The sequence below is a fragment of the Lithobates pipiens genome, unplaced genomic scaffold (genome assembly GCF_037356315.1).
Source record: "Lithobates pipiens isolate NorthernLeopardFrog02 unplaced genomic scaffold, aLitPip1_a1.2 Scaffold_8, whole genome shotgun sequence".
In the NCBI taxonomy this organism is placed as follows: Eukaryota; Metazoa; Chordata; class Amphibia; order Anura; family Ranidae; genus Lithobates; species Lithobates pipiens.
The window spans coordinates 451,445,976-451,466,839 of record NW_027507903.1 but is presented as its reverse complement, the minus strand read 5'-3'; the positions used below and the strand labels follow the sequence as shown (position 1 = coordinate 451,466,839).

At 41.3% G+C, this 20,864-nt stretch overlaps 1 protein-coding gene across 2 annotated transcripts in view; it reads right to left on the bottom strand.

Annotated features, from left to right (window-relative positions):
- SGCD (sarcoglycan delta) overlaps nucleotides 1-20,864 on the bottom strand; it is a 1,108,439-nt gene that overhangs the window by 757,086 nt on the left and 330,489 nt on the right. The window contains exon 3 of one of the 2 annotated variants that reach the window (XM_077468394.1): nucleotides 4,542-4,624. The exons of the other annotated variant lie outside the window; for it this stretch is intronic. The gene's annotated coding sequence lies outside the window, so the exon portion shown is untranslated. The remainder of the gene's footprint in view (nucleotides 1-4,541; nucleotides 4,625-20,864) is intronic. 2 annotated transcript variants of the gene reach the window in all.

Genomic DNA, 20,864 nt, shown 5'->3' with positions numbered 1-20,864 from the left:
ACGGTCGGATGTTGCTCCAAAACAGCTAATTTGCATGTTTGTTGTCAAAAAGTCCGATCGTGTGTACGGGCCTTAAGTGCTTTTAATTGAGGCAGGTAGTGGTACACAGTATAGAGGGATATGCTTTGTTCATAAACCATGTCTGAGGTTTACAACCACTTTCTGTATTTGGAGTAGAGCTGCAACTGGAGTCTAAAGGCACACGATCAGACTTTTTAACAACAAACATGCAAATTATTTGTTTTGAGGCAACATCCGACCGTGTGTACGCTCCATCGGACAAACTTTTTCGGTTTTCATCAGACTTTTGTTGGCTGTGCGAATGGACAAACTTTTTGACAACATAAGTCCGATGGAGCAAAGTCCGATCATGTGTACACCAAACCATCGGACTTTTGTACAAAGTACAAACACGCATGCTCAGAACCAATGCAAAAGATCAGACAACAATACATAAGTTGACCAAAGGTGACGCTGGAGTAATTGAATGTCCTCTTTTAAAGTGTTGTCGGTACGTTGAAACGTCACTACCTTCGTGTTTGTTGCCTAAAAAGTCAGATCGTGTGTATGCAATACAAACTTACGGCCAATACCCTTTGTACAAAAGTCCACGGGAAAGATTGTACAAAGTCCGATTGTGTGTATGAGGCTTTAGTATGGATGTTACAGAACACTGTGATTGTTTAGCCATTGGCTCATGTAGCTGAACCAGTTTACAACCAGCCTGGTGAGTGCTTTGCTGAGGTACATGGAACATGAGAGTGAGACCTGAGATTAATTTTTATGTACCTGTCATCAGTTAAAAAAATAAAAATAAAATGTCATTCTTTATAATTGTGTATCTGTTACATTATTGGTACTATGTTGAAAAATCAAGCACTATGGCACTAGATTATTTTATCACATATTAAAAATAAACTACCATTTTGTTTCCTAGTTTTTAGTTTTTCCTCTCTGTCCTTCTCTTTTGCCTTTTCATCCTCTTTTCTGGGGTCTATTTTGCCCATGGTAACTCATTCCCATGCCAATCTCTTTAATAACACCTATAGCCATGTGAGCCTCTTCTATGACTAATGTCATTTGATGCATAAGCTAAGCACATTAATCAATCACGGATACATGTGGCCTATGGCTGTAAATCACAGGGCAATATTATTCAACCCCTAGCATTTAAATGTTTGCCTCTATGCTAATGTTGTCTCAGACAGTCTTTCATTCTGCGTACGTTTCTATTGTGTGCGTTTATACCGCTGCATGGGTATACTGTAACATTTTCTCCACCTGAAGTTTTTTTCAATCTATTCCGCATACATTTGCACCCACTTATTTATGTGATTTGATGTTTTAATAAAAAACATTTTGGTACATGAAAAATTTTAAAAGATTTTTTTTGGGATATCTTACATTTTAATTCTAGCCTATAAAAATGCAAGTCAGTTTGTTTGGTTGTTCTGAGCTCCACTCTCTTTTCAAAGAAGCAAATTGTTTAGCATAGCGTTATGTGACAAGAAGCTGTAATCCTGCTCAGTAACACTTCTAAAACTCTATTTGATTCAGTAGGCTTGGTAATACTACAGCTGTAGTAACATTCGGCTGTAAAACCACCTAGACAATGTTTGCGGTTGGCTGATTGATCTTACGTGTCACCTACAGTTGCTCTTTAATCATGCACCCTAGAGTTACTTTATGTATATTCTGTAACTCAGCAATAAAGAGCCTCTGATAGAAAAGACAATTCAAGCTGTGACTTTAATTGCCCTTTGAAATTAAAACATATATCCACCTTTATGACAAGTTTCATAGAGTAAGACAGGAGGGAGCAAGATAATGAACTGTGTAAATAGTATTTATTACACATCCTTATATCTGTACATGATTTAAAAAAATTCATGCCTGTAAAAAATAAAAATGTCTACCTTTAATATAGTTTGGAACTATGTTTCTGTATATTTATGGGGGCTGGCAATTTATAATGAATGGCCAGGGAGGCTGACATGTGAAGACATCTATTGATCCTAAAATCCACCAAGGGGCTAAACAACAAGTACATAAGCATACGTCAGTTGCCAGCATCATAGCTCCCAACTGTCCCTGATTTTGAGGGACTGTCCCTCATTTAGAACAAAGTCACTCTGTCCTCCTCATTTGTCCCTTATTTTGGTCTGATCTATATAGTTGTATATGGAATGCACTACTTATCTATCAAATAATGTTTCCCAGAGTGACGTGGCTAACCGCTGAGCAAGATGGACATATGACTTCTCAGCTCCTGCACCAACCGGACTACCACACAGCATTGCAGCTATTCAGATAGCTTACCGCTTCTACTCAGAACACCAGCAAACCGGATTACACCCGCAGAATGTCCAGCCTGACCCACAAGAGGAAAAACTACCATCAGCCAAAGAAAGTGACAGATTTCTTCTTACAGCCACTGGACACAGGAATCCAAGATGGCACCCGCAGCCCTGCACACAGACCAGAAGCGTCTTTCACAGACCTTTCTGATGCTGGGGGACTGGAAATATCCATGCAGGATAAATCCTTAAATGCCTCTCCTTCCTTCCTATCATCATCTGCCAGTAACAGCCCAACAATATCGGGATGCAACTGGATTCAGATCGAACCGGTCATGAGGTGAGCCCTGTATCTGATCTCATCCCAGCTCATCCATCCCCCAGAGCAGCCTTCCTCACTACAAATCAGCCTGTATTACACACCACCATGAAAGAGATGCTCATCTCTCTTCAGAGCTCTCTTCATAATGACATTGCCTCCATGTTTACCAAATTCTCCTCACAAATGCACTACATGGTGCAGAAAATTCACCATATTGAAAGTCAAATAAAGGATATGACTGAAATGGTTAACAATCTAGTAGATGCATATGAACATACCCAGGAAGAACAACAGTGGATGAGAGCCAAAATGGCAGACCTCGAGGACAAGTTTGCATCGTAATAATGTAAAGATTAGAGATGTACCTGAGACCGTCGTGCCGCATGATCATAATACATATGCCAGAAAGCTCATTTCCATGCTATTGCCTGATCTTTCATCCATGGAAACTATAATAGATTGTATTCACTGCCTCCCCAAACCACCACACCTCCCCATGGAATTTCCTCGCAATGTTCTGATGGGAATACATTTTTTTTCACGCCAAAGACCAACTTCTACTCAAGGTAAGACATCTTGGCCAACTCCCAGCACCATACGCCAACCTCCAACTATACACGGATCTCTCGTAACATACACGCCAACTGAGGCGACAACTAAACACCATTACCAAACCGCTCAACAACCACAAAATCCCTTACCAATGGGGTTTTCCTACTAAAATCAAAATCAATAAAAATTGAGTTAAACACAATATATCCACAGTGGATGAGAGCCTCAAGCTTCTAAACATTTGGGGTATTATTCCTGACCCGTCTAGGTCAGCACAACCCAATCGCAGGAAAGAACACCCAACCCTCCAATGCAATCCATGCTGGTAAGCACTAAATCCTATCTGATTAGTGGACTCAAACAAGATCACGTAACAATACCTCCGGTTGGATGCCCTGCTCATTGCAAATTGCTCCACAAACTTACACCCCATAGTTACACAGCAGTCCCAGTTACAATTGGCTGCTATCATCTGTTGCTTTGTTCCTGCTTACTTTATTCTCACTGATATGCTTATCTCATCTTCAACTTATTGTTTTCCCTTTTACCCACATTTTTTTTTCTACCTCCGAGAGCACTCGAAGAATACTGACCAGAAGACATCAACCATCTGATCATACTGAATAGAAGCTCACTTCCACACAACTGTGAGTAAAAACCTTACTTTATATGGTATCTTACATCACAAAACAAGATGCCTAAATTCCCGTCGCTCAACGCCAAAGGGCTGAATCATCCCGCAAAGAGAGCCTCCCTATGATGCACAGCCCATGAATCCAACAGTGACATCATATGTGTGCAAGAGACACACTTTAAAAATCCTGCTGAACCTCACTGCACCAACAAAAAAATTTACCCATATCTATCAAGCATCAGAACCCAGCAAGAAAAATTGGGTTATGATCGCAATCAAAAATACATTTGCCTTCATGCTTCACAACAGCTTGATTGGCGTGGAATGTAGATATCTGGCCCTAGACAATACCAGATACACTATTGTTAACGTGTATGCGCCCAACACCAGACAAATCAGGTTCCTTTCTAAACTAATGAAATAACTCACAAAATTCCATCAAGGTTACCTTATTGTTTGTGGAGATTTCAATATTGTACTGGACAACTCTCTTGACACATCTTCCAGAGTCACTTCACCTATGGGGACTTTCATAAGAAAATGACTTGTACAACATATGGAGATGCCCCCACACCACTGAACGGGTCTATTCTTTTTTTACATCGTCGCAATTCATATACCCGAATTGACTACTTTCTAGTGGACAAATGGTCGCTACCCAAAATTTCAGAAGCATATATAGCCACGATTACATGGTCAGACCATGCACCCATATCAATAACCATGGACAACTTACCACCTTCCCCATGCACGAAGATCTGGAGAGCCAACGCCTCGATCCTCCACTCGCCCAAACACTCGGCCTCTATTCGTAAACACCTGGAAGAATTATTAAATCTCATTAAAGGAACAGCATCTAACAATTCCATTCTTTGGAACACCCACAAAATATTCATTAGAGGGATTATTATTCAGGTAAGTGCTAGAGAAAAGAGAAATAGATCACTGTGTCTTGACACCCTCACATTCAACATTAAAATAACAGAAGACCAAAACCAGAAAAACCCAGACCCAAAGCTGAAAGAAAAATTTATTCTCCTCAGACAAGAACTAAGAAATGTATTACTAGAGTCGTATGACAAAGCCCAAAAACAATTCAAAGCTAAACACTATTCCACAGGGAATAAAGCAGGGAAAGCCATGGCACTTAGACTCAAAGGTCACCACATTAAAACCAAAATCTCACACCTATACCACCCTACCACAAAATAAAAACTTGTGGACCCTCAAACCATAGCTGATGCATTTAGTCATTACTACAACACGTTATATAACTTAAAAGATGAATCTACCACTACACAACCATCCATAGAAGATATAGATTCCTTCTTACAAGAAACGAATCTACCCAAAATATCCCAAGATCAACTCTCCAAACTGAATGCCCCATTTACTCCACTAAAAATTTTGGATGTCATCTCAACCTTACCATCTAACAAATCCCCTGGACCAGATGGTCTCAATGGGGAATACTATAAATAATTCTGCACAGTTCTAGCACCCGTTTTATCACAAATGTGCAATGACGCTGCCTCCTCCTCTTCTCTCCCAAAGGGAATGCTTAATATGTTGATAATCACATTGCCAAAGCCAGGTAAGGAACCTATCTCACCACAAAACTTCTGACCTATTTCACTTCTCAATATAGACGCAAAAATTTATGCCAAACTTATAGCAGCCAGATTAGTGAACATTATGCCCTCCCTGATCCATCCAGATCAATATGGTTTCACGAAAGGGAGACAAACATTTAATGCAACTCGTAAACTCATCAATATAATCCACAATGCTGAATTTAAGTGAATGCCTTCTCTGCTTCTATCCCTGGATAGAGAAGGCATTTTTTAGAGTTCACTGGTCATATCTCCAAGCGACACTTCATAATTTTGAATTCCAAGGCTACATCCTCTCCACCATAATGGCTTTGTACTCAACACCATCGGCCCAGGTATACACATCTGAGATGATCTCTAATCATTCCCAATTACTAATGGTAACCACCAAGGTTACCCCCTATCACCGACTATTTTAAACCTATTAATGGAACCCCTGGCAGAACACATAAGATCAAATGTTAACATTACAGGTTTCAAAATTGGCACTGTAGAACATAAAATCAATATGTTTGCTGATGATGTGATAACAATGATCACCAACCCTATGCCTTCCCTGGCTACGGTACAATCTGTGTTACAGAGATTTAGTGCCATTTCCTATTATGCTAAGTTAAGTTAACAAAAATAAGTCCTATATTCTAGATTTGGGATTAGATGCTACAACTAGCAACCTACTACACAACCTCTATACCTAACCATGGGCAGACACGGGAATATATTATTTGGGCAGTACACTTAGCAAATCTATGCAAGGGGTATTCAGTAACAACTACATTGAAGCTAAACAAATGCTTATGAGAGAAACAGCCAAACTTTCCAAATACGAGTTTTCAAGGCCTGGTAGGCTGGCAGCCTTTAAAATGCTCATATTCCCTAGATTGATATATATATATTTCGTACAATACCTATACCACTTACAAATTCCTACATCAAATCTCTTCAATCTATTGCACACAAGCATGTATGGCAGGGCAAAAAAACAAGATGTATTAATTCAAAAATTATTAAACATAGACTAGCAGGAGGAATGGGGTAACTTTAGAGATTATTACTTAGCCACCATACTGTCCCAAATGAAAGACTTGGTAAATACACACCCAAACACACTATGAGGAAACATTTTGTTATATTGATGAAAAATTTTCAATAAAAATATTGAACAAGAAAACACTATGACACCGAGTAACAACCTTAAACATTGGTTGTTCAGCACCACCACCAACCTACCACACCTACACCTGTACTCACCGACTAGTCAAACCTCAGTCAAAGCATGGAAAATACTACATTGCACTAAATGGTCTATACTTCCCACCAAACAGCTACAAATACCTCTCTACACCTTCCAATTAGTGTCACCTGACCTAATTTTACCCAATTGGATGTTAGAACAGGCAACCTACACGTCTGAACTCAGGGACAAGATGCTACACAAATCCTTTGCTCAAATTCAAACGAGATACAGCGCACCCATCATAGATTATTTCAATTACTATAGAATTCAAAAATGTCTCTCAGCACATACACACCTAGATGGGGCATTGCCTATCAGAATATGGAATTACTATTTCTCAAATAATACAGATACCACATGTATCTCATTGATCTATTCTACACTATAAGAAAAATTGGTGTTCCATAAATCTAAATCTTTGGGAAAAGGATTTGCAATTGCACTTTTCTGAAAAGCAACAGCCTTGAAGTCAACCTATAAAGCTACTTGTTGCACTTCCTTATGGGAACTGACATACAAAAAAACACTGAGATGGTACTTGACACCACAGAGATTGGCCAAATTTCAATCAAATATCTCACCCATCTGCAGGAGAAATTGTAACCAAACAGGTAAATTATTTCCTCTCTTGTGGTCATGCCCAGCCTTGACAAGTCTATGGGAAGAGGTAGAAACTGTAATCCAAGATATATGCCACTTACCTATCAGCCTTACTCCGCAAATGGCTATCTTGAATACAGTCAGAAGTATTTACATTGGTTCAATCACATTACACGTATGAATCTATAATATCACGTGGGAAACCCTCATACTCTAAACTTCATAATCCATGGCTTCCCTGGGAACAATGGTATGCTAAAAAACTTGAATAAGATCCTTTTGTGAACATTACTGTACATGTGGTTCGAACTGCTACAACAATTTTATTTATCGTGATGCTCTCTCCCTTCCCCTTCCCTCTCCTCCTTTTATTTACCTTATTTTATTTCTTTTATTTTCTTTTATCTTCCTTTAACTCTTTTATTTTTCTTCTTACTTAAACATTTACCACAGTTCAATATAAGTACGCATCTCTTGTTTTGTGCGTACACTGTAATAACAAGTTTATCTAATTGTACTAATTCTCGCACTACTTATGATTGAACGATCTACAGTCTCTATATTAAAAACTTCAATAAAAATATATTTGAAAAAAAAAAAAAGTGTTTCCCAGGCTAAAAATGTTATCCAGTTTCTAAATTGCTGCATTTGTAAACTCTAAAAAGCCAATATAAAGGAATAGTAGTAAAAAAAAACTTTAAGGGGTTGTGGCAGGGTGTGTGTCTTATGCCTACTTTTGTTATTAGGTGTCTCTCATTCCCATCTCAGAAAGTATGCCACCATTAAACCAGACTGAAAAGGCAAACCTGAACATATACCCTGCCAGACAGGCGGACATATATCCTGCCAGACAAGCCGGTCAGTCATCCTAGTTAGGGTGTTCCATACAAAAGCTAGCCTAATTACAAGGCTCTAATGGTAAACTAGAGACAGAAGGAGGAGAAGACATTACAAAAGAGAGAAGGAGCAGGAAGGAGAGGGGTCAAAAGCTTAGGAATGACAGGGACCAAAATGTGTGGGGGGATGAGGATGAGGGTAGGGTCTCCCCTCTGGGGCTCAGATCCAAACCTTTCTTTGAGTGCCTATAGCTAACTAAGGGTATCTGGGTCCAGAATAGGTAAAGTATAGCGGATTAGCGAATTAGTGAGAATGCTAGAGAATGCTAGAGGGTTTTTCATTAACAAGTATTCATATGGGTCTTTTTTAGGACTTTGAGCAATGTAAATGTAAAACAATGTCTGGGTAAGGCTGAAAATTCGGAACCAAAAGTAAATCAAGCTTGGTCAGGGCCACCAGACATAGAAAACATCACGCTTCTGATCACAGACTCTAAAGCATCTGTCACAGTAAGTTTAAAAGGCTTTAGTTATCCATGGTGGTGGTACCCAATACCAGCTGAACAGAACCTTTTAGGCAGATTCTACGGTGTTGGCAGTAAATGAACATTTAGCTCTTCTGGACCAGGCATTTCTTCAATCATCTAAAGCGATTGAACAGTTAAGGTCATGTTCCTAGAGGCCAGAATATGAGGCGAGGGAATGAGGGGAGCAAAAGCTCATGGCCAAGTATAAAATGGCAATTCAGTTTGAACAGCCTAGGTTGTAAAGCTAAAATGCTTGAATACTGATTTGGTGTAAAAAAAAATTGTGTTTTTTCACAAAGATATCCAGTGTCTAAGCTGTAAATAGCGGTAATACTACATTTGGGGGATATTCTGATGTTCTCGTAAGTCAGACCATGAAGGAAATGGACATGAGATAAGGAAATAGTAGATACGTAGGAATGACTCATTGCTTCTTAATTCACTCAAATAATCAATCTTACTTCAACAAAATGACAACCGTCTGCACACAGACACCAGCTCCTTGTTGTATGAATATGAATTAAATAAGTAAAAGATGGAATCAACTCCTCAGATGTGTTTTGCATCTTTGTAGTAGATCTAAACCCATTCATTACCCAATAATACATGGTGATGCTGCCATGAGAATCTCTATTCTGGCATTTCCTTTTATGGAGTGACAATTGTGTCTCTGTTATGCTCTTCTGTTGTCACCCTGTCACATACACTCCTGGTGGAGGCTACAGGTGACACGCATTGTGTGGGCATGGCCCACATTGTCCCTTTAGACATGGTAAAATGCCATGGTTTACTACGCAGAAAGTCTCAGTTCTGGCCAGCGGTGCCTTGCAATTTTTTTAGGCTTTATTTCAATACCACACTGGAGTTTTTTTACTACTGCTGGAGAGTGCAAAATCAGGCTCACTTCTGCATTGAAACCAATCAGCTTCCAGGTTTATTGCAAATGCTTAAAGCAGAGGTCCACCCTAACGTGGAGCTTCCGCTCATTGGAACCCTCCCCCCCTCCGGCGCCACAATTGGCACCTTTCAGGGGGGAGGGGGGTGCAGGTACCAGTACAGTACAGGTATCTGCACCCATTTCCGGCGTAGATTCTGCAGAAGGTATGCCCCTTTCCGCAGAATCTACGCCCCTTTCTGAAGGTCCCCCGCTGCCTGCTGGGAAACACACGGATCCCAGAGACAGCAGGGACCATCCTTATTGCGCATGCGCGAGTCGCACCTGTTACCGCAAGGACACACAGGAAACTATTGTCTCCTGTGTATCCCATTCACACTGCTATGCAGCCTAGAACTGCGCTGCAGCATGCTGCGATAAATGTACATTGTCATGAATGAAGTGTACATTTTGTACACCTCAAATAAAGCTTGCAAAAAAAAAAAAAGAAAAGAAAAGGGAGCCTTGTGATGCGCTGAATTGTGCAACACACTACTCCCTATTGCAGCCGGAAACAGAGAACTGTTGGAGCACTGAATCGCTCTGGTAATCCTCTATTGCAGTATGAATTCAGCCTTGGGTTTACATTGGTGCGATGCGGGGAAACCCTTCGATTCAGCACCTGAATTGCACCCTGGTTCACACTGCCCTCTGCAAACCACTGGGGGTGTCAATATAAAGTTAATGACACCCCCAGATTGGTTTGCAGTGCAAACTGTCAAATCGTCCAGGAATCGGACCACATAGTTATGAACACCCAGGCGATCAGATTCCAGCATGGACCAAAAAAAGGGTCTTGTACCATTTTGGTGCGAATGCAATGCAATTTCAGCCACACAGTTTGCATGGCTGAATTTGCATCACACAGACATCGCATGTGATCTGCAAAGCAATGCGGTGCGAATCACATGCATTGTCTGTCATCGCACAGGTGTGAACCTAGACGCTTTGAAATATCACTTATTCCCCCAACGTTGCAATAATTTGGGCCCAACTTGGACATTTTCACTTAGGGGTGTACTCACTTTTGTTGCCAGCAGTTTAGACATTAACCGCTTCCCAACCGACGGACGACGATGTATGTCCGCAGAATGGAAAGGGCAGGCAAATTGGCGTACAGGTACATCCATTTGTATTTGCCACCCTGCCATCGCGTGCGTGCTGGCGGCGGTGCGCGCGCATGCCGGTCGTGGACCCCCGTGAGTCCCGTCGCGGGTCCCAAAGACTCGATCGCCACGGGGATACCTGCGATTGTCTCACGGGGAGGTTGAACAGGGAGATGCTGATGTAAACAGCATCTCCCCGTTCTGCCTAGCAACAAGTGACACTGATCCCTGCTCCATGTGATTGGAGCAGAGATCAGTGTTCACTAAAACACAGCCCACCCCCCCCCCCACAGTTGGTGACACGCTCCTAGGAACACTTAACCCCTACACTGCCACCCCCTGGTTAACCCCTTCACTGCCAGTGTCATTTACACAGGAATCAGTGCATTTGTATAGCACTGATTGCTGTATAAATGGCAATGGTCCCAAAATGTGTCAAAAATGTCCGATGTGTCCGCCATAATGTCGCAGTCACAATAAAAATCGCTGATCGCCGCCATTACTAGTAAAAAAATAATATATATTTCGTACAATACCTATACCACTTACGAATTCCTACATCAAATCTCTTCAATCTATTGTACACAAGCATGTATGGCAGGGCAAACAACCAAGATGTAATCATTCAAAAATTATTAAACATAGACTAGCAGGAGGAATGGGGTAACTTTAGAGATTATTACTTAGCCACCATACTGCCCCAAATGAAAGACTTGGTAAATACACACCCAAACACACTATGAGGAAACATTGAAAACACTATGACACCGGGTAACAACCTTAAAAATTGGTTGTTCAGCACCACCACCAACCTACCACACCTACACCTGTACTCACCGACTAGTCAAACCTCAGTCAAAGCATGGAAATACTACATTGCACTAAATGGTCTATACTTCCCACCAAACAGCTACAAATACCTCTCTACACCCTCTAATTAGTGTCACCTGACCTAATTTTACCCAATTGGCTGCTAGAACAGGCAACCTACACGTCTGAACTCAGGGACAAGATGCTACGCTAATCCTTCGCTCAAATTCAAAGGAGATACAGCGCACCCACCATAGATTATTTCAATTACTATAGAATTCAAAAATGTCTCTCAGCACATACACACCTAGATGGGGCATTGCCTACCAGAATATGGAATTACTATTTCTCAAATAATACAGATACCACATAAATCTCATTGATCTACTCTACACTATAAGAAAAATTGGTGTTTCATAAATCTAAATCTTTGGGAAAAGAATTTGCAATTGCACTTTTCTGAACAGCAACAGCCTTGAAGTCAACCTATAAAGCTACTTGTTGCACTTCCTTATGGGAACTGACATACAAAAAAACACTGAGATGGTACTTGACACCACAGAGATTGGCCAAATTTCAATCAAATATCTCACCCATCTGCAGGAGAAATTGTAACCAAACAGGTACCTTATTTCCTCTCTTGTGGTCATGCCCAGCCTTGACAAGTCTATGGAAAGAGGTAGAAACTGTAATCCAAGATATATGCCACTTACCTATCAGCCTTACTCCGCAAATGGCTATCTTGAATACAGTCAGAACCCTCATACTCTAAACTTCATAATCCATGGCTTCCCTGGGAACAATGGTATGCTAAAAAACTTGAATAAGATCCTTTTGTGAACATTACTGTACATGTGGTTCGAACTGCTACAACAATTTTATTTATCGTGATACTCTCTCCCTTCCCCTTCCCTCTCCTCCTTTTATTTCCCTTATTTTATTTCTTTTATTTTCTTTTATCTTCCTTTAACTCTTTTATTTTTCTTCTTACTTAAACATTTACCACAGTTCAATATAAGTACGCATCTCTTGTTTTGTGCGTACACTGTAATAACAAGTTTATCTAATTGTACTAATTCTCGCACTACTTATGATTGAACGATCTACAGTCTCTATATTAAAAACTTCAATAAAAATATATTTGAAAAAAAAAAAAGTGTTTCCCAGGCTAAAAATGTTATCCAGTTTCTAAATTGCTGCATTTGTAAACTCTAAAATGCCAATATAAGGGAATAGTAGTAAAAAAAACCTTTAAGGGGTTGTGGCAGGGTGTGTGTCCTATGCCTACTTTTGCTATTAGGTGTCTCTCATTCCCATCTCAGAAAGTATGCCACCATGAAACCAGACTGGAAAGGCAAACCTGAACATATACCCTGCCAGACAGGCAGACATATATCCTGCCAGACAAGCCGGTCAGTCATCCTAGTTAGGGTGTTCCATACAAAAGCTAGCCTAATTACAAGGCTCTAAAGGTAAACTAGAGACAGAAGGAAGAGAAGACATTACAAAAGAGAGAAGGAGCAGGAAGGAGAGGGGTCAAAAGCTTAGGAATGACAGGGACCAAAATGTGTGGGGGGATGAGGATGAGGGTAGGGTCTCCCCTCTGGGGCTCAGATCCAAACATTCTATGAGTGCCTATAGCTAACTAAGGGTATCTGGGTCCAGAATAGGTAAAGTATAGCGGATTAGCGAATTAGTGAGAATGCTAGAGAATGCTAGAGGGTTTTTCATTAACAAGTATTCATATGGGTCTTTTTTAGGACTTTGAGCAATGTAAATGTAAAACAATGTCTGGGTAAGGCTGAAAATTCGGAACCAAAAGTAAATCAAGCTTGGTCAGGGCCACCAGACATAGAAAACATCACGCTTCTGATCACAGACTCTAAAGCATCTGTCACAGTAAGTTTAAAAGGCTTTAGTTATCCATGGTGGTGGTACCCAATACCAGCTGAACAGAACCTTTTAGGCAGATTCTACGGTGTTGGCAGTAAATGAACATTTAGCTCTTCTGGACCAGGCATTTCTTCAATCATCTAAAGCGATTGAACAGTTAAGGTCATGTTCCTAGAGGCCAGAATATGAGGCGAGGGAATGAGGGGAGCAAAAGCTCATGGCCAAGTATAAAATGGCAATTCGTTTCGAACAGCCTGGGTTGTAAAGCTAAAATGCTTGAATACTGATTTGGTGTAAAAAAAATCTGTGTTTTTTCACAAAGATATCCAGTGTCTAAGCTGTAAATAGCGGTAATACTCCATTTGGGGGATATTCTGATGTTCTCGTAAGTCAGACCATGAAGGAAATGGACATGAGATAAGGAAATAGTAGATACGTAGGAATGACTCATTGCTTCTTAATTCACTCAAACAATCAATCTTACTTCAACAAAATGACAACCGTCTGCACACAGACACCAGCTCCTTGTTGTATGAATATGAATTAAATGAGTAAAAGATGGAATCAACTCCTCAGATGTGTTTTGCCTCTTTGTAGTAGATCTAAACCCATTCATTACCCAATAATACATGGTGATGCTGCCATGAGAATCTCTATTCTGGCATTTCCTTTTATGGAGTGACAATTGTGTCTCTGTTATGCTCTTCTGTTGTTACCCTGTCACATACACTCCTGGTGGAGGCTACAGGTGACACGCATTGTGTGGGCATGGTCCACATTGTCCCTTTAGACATGGTAAAATGCCATGGTTTACTACGCAGAAAGTCTCAATTCTGGCCAGCGGTGCCTTGCAATTTTTTTAGGCTTTATTTCAATACCACACTGGAGTTTTTTTACTACTGCTGGAGAGTGCAAAATCAGGCTCACTTCTGCATTGAAACCAATCAGCTTCCAGGTTTATTGCAAATGCTTAAAGCGGAGGTCTACCCTAAAGTGGAGCTTCCGCTCATTGGAACCCTCCCCCCCTCCGGCGCTACAATTGGCACCTTTCAGGGGGGAGGGGGGTGCAGGTACCTGTACAGTACAGGTATCTGCACCCACTTCCGGCGTAGATTCTGCAGAAGGTACGCCCCTTTCCGCAGAATCTACACCCCTTTCCGAAGGTCCCCCGCTGCCTGCTGGGAAACACACGAATCACAGAGACAGCGGGGACCATCCTTATTGCGCAGCGCGACTCGCGCATGCGCAGTACGGAGCCGGGAACTAAAGCCGCAAGGCTCCACTTCCTGATTCCCATACCCAAGGTGGCGGCGGCAGCACCCGAGAGACGATCGAGAGATCGGCTTCGGGTGCCGACATCGCGGGCGCGCTGGGCGGGTAGTAAGTGTCATTATTTTAAAAGTCAGCAGCTGCAGTATTTGTAGCTGCTGGCTTAAAAAAAAAAAAAAAAAAACGGCGGAACTCCCGCTTTAATTGAACAAGCTAAGGTTGGAAGCTGATTGGTTTCCATGCAGAAGCGAGCCTGATTTTGCACTCTCCAGCTTTAGTAAATAAATAGTTCATAATAATAATAGTGACACTTCATAGAAACGCAGACAGAAATGGAGCTGCAATTAATGTGAACATAGCACATAGAAAACATTTTTTTCCTGTATGCTCTTGCAAAGATTTAGTGCGGAAAAAAATTACCAATCTATGCACAAGTGTGAAAAAGCCTAAGAAAGATATTTCAGAGCAAATGTTTGTAAATGTTAGCAGAACACATGCATTTAGGGTTAATTCACACTATACTGTATGTGTCAACAGATGTTTTACCCATGGTAAAACACCTGTTACCGCAAGGACACACAGGAAACTATTGTCTCCTGTGTATCCCATTCACACTGCTATGCAGTCTAGAACTGCGCTGCAGCATGCTGCGATAAATGTACATTGTCATGAATGAAGTGTACATTTTGTACACCTCAAATAAAGCTTGCAAAAAATAAAAAAATAAATAAAAGAAAAGGGAGCCTTGTGATGCACTGAATTGTGCAACACACTACTCCCTATTGCAGTCGGAAACAGAGAACTGTTTGAGCACTGAATCGCTCTGGTAATCCTCTATTGTAGTATGAATTCAGCCTTGGGTTTACATTGGTGCGATGCAGGGAAACCCTTCGATTCAGCACTTGAATTGCACCCTGGTTCACACTGCCCTCTGCAAACCACTGGGGGTGTCAATGTAAAGTTAATGACACCCCCAGATTGGTTTGCAGTGCAAACTGTCAAATCGTCCAGGAATCGGACCACATAGTTGTGAACACCCAGGCAATCCGATTCCAGCATGGACCAAACAAAGGGTTTTGTACCATTTTGGTGCGAATGCAATGCAATTTCAGCCACACAGTTTGCATGGCTGAATTCGCATCACACAGACATCGCATGTGATCTGCACAGCAATGCGGTGTGAGTCAAATGCATTGTCTGTCATCGCACAGGTGTGAACCTAGACGCTTTGAAATATCACTTATTCCCCCAACGATGCAATCATTTGGGCCCAACTTGGACATTTTCACTTAGGGGTGTACTCACTTTTGCCAGCAGTTTAGACATTATCTGCTTCCCAACCGTCGCACGACGATGTACGTCGGCAGAATGGCAAGGGCAGGCAAATTGGCGTACAGGTACGTCCATTTGTATTTGCCGCCCTGCCATCGTGTGCGCGCCGGCGCTCGCGGGTGTCGGTCGGGACCCCCGTAAGTCCGGTTGCGGGTCCCACAGACTCGATCGCCGCGGGGATACCTGCGATTGTCTCACGGGGAGGTTGAACAGGGAGATGCCGATGTAAACAGCATCTCCCCCTTCTGCCTAGCAACAAGTGACACTGATCCCTGCTCCATGTGATTGGAGCAGAGATCAGTGTTCACTAAAACACAGCCCACCCCTCCACAGTTAGTGGCATGCTCCTAGGAACACTTAACCCCCACACTGCCACCCCCTGGTTAACCCCTTCACTGCCAGTGTCATTTACACAGGAATCAGTGCATTTGTATAGCACTGATCGCTGTATAAATGGCAATGGTCCCAAAATGTGTCAAAAATGTCTGATCTGTGCGCCATAATGTCGCAGTCACAATAAAAATCGCTGATCGCCGCCATTACTAGTAAAAAAAAAAATATTAATAAAAAGGCCATAAAACTATCCCCTATTTTGTAAACGCTATAAATTTTCCGCAAACCAATCAATAATCGCTTATTGCGATTTTTTTTAACCAAAAATATGTAGAATACGTATCAGCCTAAACTGAGGAAAAAAAAAATTATATATTTTTGGGGATATTTATTATAGTAAAAAGTAAAAAATAATGTGTTTTTTTCAAAATTGTCGCTTTATTTTTGTTTATAGCGCAAAAAATAAAAACCGCAGGGGTGATCAAATACCACCAAAAGAAAGCTCTATTTGTGGGAAAAAAAAAGGACGCCGATTTTGTTTGGAAACCACGTCGCACGACCACGCAATTGTCAGTTAAAGTGACGCTGTGCCGAATCGCAAAAAGTGGTCTGGTCTTAAGCCAGTAAAATGTTCCGGTCTGTAAGTGGTTAATGGCTGTGTATTGAGTTATTTTGAGGGGACAGCAAATTTACACTGTTATACAAGCTGTACACTCACTACTTTACATTTTAGCAAAGTGTAATTTCTTCAGCGTTGTCACATGAAAAGATATAATAAAATATTTTCAAAAATGCGAGGGGTGTACTCACTTTTGTGAGATAACTGTATATACACACAGTATATAATGCATACAAAATAAAAAGGGGAAGGCCCAATAGGCCACATGGTCTTTTTTTGCCATTACTCTTCTACAGGCATACCCCACTTTTAAGTACACAATGGGGTTTACAGTATTTACTAAAGCTGGAACGTGAAAAATCAGGCTCACTTCTACATAGAAACCAATGAGCTTCTAACCACAGCTTGTTCAATTAAACTTTGGTAATAAAACCTGGAAGCTCATTGGTTTCTATGCAAAAGTGAGCCTGATTTTTCACGTTCCAGCTTTAGTAAATAAACCCCATTGTGTACTTAAAAGTGGGGTATGCCTGTATATTTCTATGTTTCATATCACATCTTACAGTGGTAGTAAACCACAAAAAAACTCAAAAAAAAAAAGTTCCTCTGCAGGATAATAGCCTAATATGATAGTATGACATCCGTGATGACATCAGTCCTGCAAATGCATGTCGGAGTCACGGCCGCAGCGCAGCTCTCTCAATGGACAGCATGCAGTGCACCGGTGACGTCAACAGCTGCTACTATTTTAAATATATCCTAAACAATGCATGTTTTGGAGATATTTACTTATCATAGGCTTACCTGTAGGTACAAAAAGATAAGGTGAGATTTACTACCACTTTAAGCTAAGGGCAAGTTCTGAATCAGGCACTAAATGCATACCCCACTTTTAAGTACACAATGGGGTTTATTTACTAAAGCTAGAAAGTGCAAAATCAGGCTCACTTCTGCATAGAAACCAATGAGCTTCTAACCCCAGCTTGTTCAATTAAGCTTTGGTAATAAAACCTGGACGCTCATTGGTTTCTATGTAGAAGTGAACCTGATTTTGCACTTTCCAGCTTTAGTAAATAAACCCCATTGTGTACTTAAAAGTGGGGTATGCCTGTATTTAGCAGTTCAGGCGGAGGCCCCCTTTAATAGCTTCAGGTGGACAGTCTAAAAATAGCCCCTTTGCTTTTTTTTTTGTAGCATATTAATTCAAATACTGCTGTCCAAAAGCTTGCTATTTGCCAAACAAATTCAATAAGGTTATGCAAACACGTGTAGACAAGCAGCATTAGATAAACAAACATTTAATTGTGAATATATGAGTAATTTCCATGTGATTACAGATAATGTGTGTTTATCCTAGCATTGCATTTTACAGTATTAAAAGAGCTGGACTCCTTTCCAGAACATGTTAATATATGCACGCTATTAATATTTCTATGGCATCAAGGGATAGCTACCATTTAGCTGATTCCTGTATTACATCTGCCATTCATCATACAGGTTGGGTACATTGTATTGCTCTGTGATGAGGTCTTCTACTGACAAAATGCAAACGGAGATAGTTTAAAAGTAGATTTGATGAAGCAAGACACCTAGCAAGTGCAAAGAAAAGAAATGGTTTAAGATGAATTCCAGTTATTTTTTTTTATTTTTTTCTGCATGATTACATTGGTCCAGCTTGGTGCAATCAATGTAAGTATGATAATTCCATACATAGGCAATCCCTGCAGAAGCTGGAAATCATTGTAGTAGCTGCCACTATTACATTAATCTCACTGTCCCCTGGATTGCTTTGACTGCCCTTCTGCAGAGTGACCACATGGGGTCCCCCTACTTAGCACAGGCACCTTTCAGAGAACACCCTGCATTTTTCAGTCAATGCAAAGTATTCTCTGATTGGAGGCGATGGAGAGCTGAGGCAGTGATGTTATCTCCTCTAATAAGAGAACACTTTGCATTCACTGAGAATGGAGCTATGCAGTAGTAAAGCTACTTAGCAAGTCATACAGAGGAGGTCAGGGATCTCCTTCCACAGGGATTGGCCAGAAATGGAAGATGTATACTTACACTGCTGAAAAAAAACATACTTGGAATTCTTTAAAAAAAATAATAATACATGCAAATTTTTTTGCAGGTAAAAAAGATTTGCATTTTTTTTTTGGAGCCATGCAGGTCTCCTGCAGATCATTCTGTGTATCTGTATGCCCATACATCCACAGCGCCGTGGTAGTTCATTGAGAACTAGAAGCCGACAGCTGAAAAGGATGTTTGGACTTGTAGTTCATTCACACACAGACCTGTGTATATAAATGACGTGGCCAAGTAGGCAGAGCCCCGCACGGCCGCGCTGATTTCAAAAAGTGACAGCTGCTACATGAAACCTCTCCCCTTACTGCTGTCACAGGGAGTGCGGAGATTGGGCAGAAGCTGCAGCATTGGGAATATTTTACATGTTCCACCCTAAAATATGAAAATCTGGTATGCAGCCTAATCAGCGCTCATCAAATGCAATCTCACCAATGCCCATCAAATGCAGCCTCACCAGCGCCCATCAAGTTGAGCCTCATCAGTGCCCATCAAATGCAGCCTCACCAACGCCCATCAAATGCAGCCTCACTAGTGCCCATCAAATGCAGCCTCACCAGCACCCATCAAATGCAGCCTCACTAGTGTCCATCAAATACAGCCTCACCAGTGCCCATGAAATGCAGCCTCCCCAGTGCTCATCAAATGCAGCCTCACCAGCGCTCATCAAATGCAGCCTACCAGTGCCCATCAAATGCATCCTCACCAGTGCCCATCAAATGCAGCCTCACCAGCGGCCATAAAATGCAGCCTCACCAGCGCTCATCAAATGCAGCCTACCAGTGCCCATCAAATGCATCCTCACCAGTGCCCATCAAATGCAGCCTCACCAGCGGCCATAAAATTCAGCCTCACCAGCGCTCATCAAATGCAGCCTACCAGTGCCCATCAAATGCAGTGTCACAATTGCACGGTCAGGCTACGGTCACGGTACCCAAACGAATTATTTATTTTTTATTTTTTCCACAAAATTTTATTGAAGCAATATAGACATACATAAAACACTTTTCCAGTGAAGGTATCATGACAAAGTTCTCATAACACTGTATAAATTTGTATGTAGGAGCGTACAGAGTCAAACTGTGAGATAAGCAATATAACAGATCGTGTAACTAGATCTTAAGAATACAATAAAGAACAATAGGACTACTTTCAAGTTGGTGTTGGTTAACCAATAGAATGTATTCGTCTGGTGGAAGGACTTATTCAAAACTACCTAGACAGACCATGGACGATAAGTCAATGTAGGAAGGTCTGATATGATGGAGAGGGGAAGGGAGGAGGTGATGAAATTTTTATCATTTTGTTCCCACAAACAGAGCTTTCTTTTGGTGGTATTTGACCACCTCTGGGATTTTTATTTTCTGCTAAACAAATTAGACCGAAAATTTAGAAAAAATGTTTTTTTGTTTCATTTATAAAACTTTGTAAATAGTAAGTTTTCTCCTTCACTGATGGGCACTGATGAGGCTGCACTGACGGGCACTGATAAGGTGGCACTGATAGGCACCAATGAGGTGGCACTAAGGTGGTATTGATGGGCACTAATATGTGGCACTGATGGGGCACTGATAGGCGGCACGGATGGGCACTGATAGGCGGCATGGGTGGGCCCTGATAGGCGGCACAGGTAGGCACTGATAGGCAGCACAGATGGACACTGATAGGCGGCATGGAGCGGCATGGATGGACACTGATAGGTGGTACTGATGTACTGTAATGTATGTCACTGATGGATGCCAATCAGTGCCAAACAATAATGTCGGCCAATCAGTGATGCTCATTGTGGACACTGATTGGCATCCATTGTGGGCACTGATTAGCATCCATTGTGGACCCTAATTGGCATCCCTGGTGGTCTAGGGTGG